We start from the raw sequence: 3,700 nt of genomic DNA, 5'->3' as shown, positions 1-3,700 counted from the left end.
ATGGAGATTTATCTTACAGAGAGATATGTGAGGGAATTAATCTGTTATGACCAGAACGTGCACGCTCCATCAGATCTCAGCTTGCTTCCGGTACACTTTAGTCGAAGAAGAAACCGTTACCTGGTTGACGATGACTCAATGTCGGTATAGAATCCTTCAGACTTTTTCAGCGTCTCCGTTGAGAGCAGCTGAAATCCTTCGAGAGTCGTGCGTGGTGTTCAAACAGAAATTATAATTCCAAAACGTCTCTGGATCATCCTGAACGCGTCTGCATCCAAGAGCTCTAACTCCATCACTCTGTGCGCTCTCTAGTTGAACTCATTTCTGAGTGCAGCAACACAGCAACCAACAAACTCCAGCAACTCAGCGTCTCAGCTTCTTGCAACTCCTTCAACTCCTGGAATTCTAACATGAACTGGGAAGTTGCCACATTTTAAATGAGTTGACTTCCGGGTTCACTTTAGAGCTTTCTGATTCGTGGATGGACCAGAAAGAGGTGTGTTTTTGTGACGTAAGATGTTATCTAAGCCAAGGTCAGAGAATGAGATTGTTCAACAACTGACAGAGAGATTATTGCAGAAAAGCAGACTTCGTGGAGTCTCACTCTGTTGTATCTTCTCAAATAGTTAAACATGACATTTTTCTCGGTAAACATTTTAGTTGACCGAAAACCGACCTTTAACATACTTACAGACTTGGCTCATTTCAGACAGAAAATCAAGAAATGCATATTAACCTGATTTCTTCTTTAAATGAGGAATAAAAATCATTACTTACTGTTTATGTAAAATAAAAATGAGTAGTTCTCTTCAACCTGTAACATTGAGTGAACCAACACAATTTGATTATCAAACATTTGTAAAACAGTGATGATTATAAAAAGAGAGTGTTCTTTTCACTTGAATCTTCAAGAAAGAAAGTCACCAGATGGCTCAAACTGTATTCAGATCAATGAAATAACAGTCTCTGTCCATCTGTTAGATTTGAGGTCATCAGGGTCAGATCAGGGTCAGATCAGGTTCACTACAATATTTTTATTGAACAATAATCTTCATTCTAACAGTGACGTTGTAATTTCAGAGACTGAGGAAGAAACAGAAATGAGGCGAGTGAGATGAGGGAAAGATGAAAATGTGTCCTCAGAGGACGGGGATATGTCAGGATCTGATGATCCAGGATCAACAGGACCAGGATGAATCAACAGGCAGTCAGGGAACAGAGATGAAAAACCTGAGGGAACAATTAGAACACAAAAAATACATAAGCAGGACAGAAGAAACTCACAGACAAGAAAATTAACTCAGTCCTGCGAAGAAAAATGTTAATGGAAAATAAATTCTGACATATTTTTACAAAAGATCAGATGAAGACAACTGGCATGAAGAATAACTTCCAGCTCCATCTCAATGTACCTGTGATAGTTTAATAAGTGTTTTGTTACTGTCCTACAGTTTATTGATGCTGATATATTCTTGTAATAATTCTTATTTCTTGTTCTGTCTTGAAAGAGTCTCATCTCAACTTGACCCATGATTACCAAACACTAAACTAATAATATAAAACTAATGTAAATCAACAGTCCTGCAGTAAATACCAACTTTGTGAAGGTTATGGTGTTAAAGTAATTTTATTCAAACATCTTGATTCATCTGTTATTGATTAATAGAAGACAGAAAATGAGATCTTGTACCTTTGTGATACTTTGAATGCAACATTCAGTTCATGAAGTCATTCTCCTGTGGTTTACCTGGAAAACATGAAAAAAATTGACTCATCTCCACAATCACGTTTTTCTTTAATGATAATGTCACAATTTATGCTGCAGTCTTTGACAAATGATCTATAACTTTAACTAAATTACGTCAATCTTGTTGTCATGTTGTCATCATTCTTTGTTAAATCAGGTCTCTCTTGTAAATGAGTCCTCGAGGCTCAATGTAGAAACCTGTAGAAATAAAGGTTGAATGAATCTCTCAGCAAAAAAAGACCAAATATTTTCTAGTTGAGTTCAGTAACTGGAATTAGCATAAATTTAAAAAAGACCACCTTTCAAAATTTAAGCAGTAATAGATATTTTAAAACGTTGAATTAGAAATAGACCCGTTTAAACCGTCATGTTGCAGAGCAGCTGCAGTTAAAACACAACTAGTAATTTAACATGTTTCATTAACTAAAACTGGCGACATGAAGTATTAATGTTGATAAACTGTGGTACAGAACAGTCAGATAACGCTTCACAATGGCCAAAAAAAGTGTCGTATTTGCATTAACTTACCGGAGAAAACACGGAGAATGAACTACGTTCAATGCTGAACCCACTGCTGTTTGGAACTATTTGCCGCTTCATGACCCACGTGACTTCTGCATTCCATTCTTTCTATGGGAGTCTATGGGAGTGTCGCAACTCTCTCTTTACAGGGCTCTGGCTACAGTCAGAGGGGCTTGTGAAAAATCACCAGAACAAAATGGTTAAACGGTGTCAGTGGAGAACAGGTAATCCAGACACGTGTTACCCTGAGCGTTTAGAGGGTGGGATACAGTTTATTCTTTTTCAAAAATTAAATGGAGTTTGGAAAACAAGTAAAAAGCCGGGGACCGACCCCATCAGCTGATCACAAGTCATAAACAGGAAGTAGCTACCACGTGTTCAACTCTATGAAAGTAATTGCAGGTAAATCTTTCATTTTATGTCATAATTACATTGTATGCTTAATGGTTAAATGAAAGGTTCATGCTTAATTCAAGTTATGTTCATTTGTCATATGCAGGTTAATGCTAATGAATCACTGCAGGAGCTACATGATATCATCAGCTCGCTGCAGTGCAAACACCCCGAGGCTCTTTACGTGGTAGCCGGAGACTTTAACCAATTGAATCTAAAGGACTGTCTCCCAAGCTTTTATCAACATGTGACAATTCCGACACGTGAAGACAAGACACTGGACCATGTTTACACGAACGTAAAAGATGCATACAAAGCCGAACCCCGCCCCCACCTAGAACTGTCAGACCACATCTCAATCTTCCTGGCTCCTGCTTACATGCCCCCGCTGAGATGCTCCAGACCGGTACAAAAGAAAGTTAAATGCTGGATCCAGGACAGTGGCCCCATACTGAGAGATTGTTTTGACCGAACAGATTGGCAGGTTTTCAGAGAAGCTGCTGAAAATGGAGGTTCGCTTGATCTTGACCAATACACATCCTCAGTTCTGGGTTACATTAGTACATGTACTGACACCGTCTCCACTATCAGATATGTTAAAAGCTACCCAAACAGAAAACCTTGGCTGAATGCAGAGGTGCGTACCCTGCTGGAAGCCAGGAACACTGCCTTCAGGTCTGGAAACTCAGAGGAGCTGAGTAGGACAAGAAAAGAGCTGGTTGCTGGTATTAAGAGGGCCAAGGCCACATATGCAAAGAGGATCGAGGGTCAATTCATCGCACAAGACCCTCGGAGCATGTGGAGGGGCATTAAGTGCATAACAGATTATAAAGGAAGGAGCGAACAATGCCCCAAAGACCCATCTCTGCCTGATGCCCTCAACAAGTTCTATGCACGCTTTGAAGACCCGAACAGACCACCCAGCACCAGACTCACCTCACCACCGGATGAAGAGCATCTCAGCGTGACCTCAGCAGAAGTAAGGAGTACCTTCAGGAGGATTAATCCGCACAAAGCAACTGGCCCAGACAACATCCC

The sequence above is a fragment of the Nematolebias whitei genome, chromosome 1 (genome assembly GCF_014905685.2).
Source record: "Nematolebias whitei isolate Nwh7 chromosome 1, NemWhi1, whole genome shotgun sequence".
Classification (NCBI taxonomy): Eukaryota; Metazoa; Chordata; class Actinopteri; order Cyprinodontiformes; family Rivulidae; genus Nematolebias; species Nematolebias whitei.
This window is presented reverse-complemented; position numbering follows the sequence as displayed.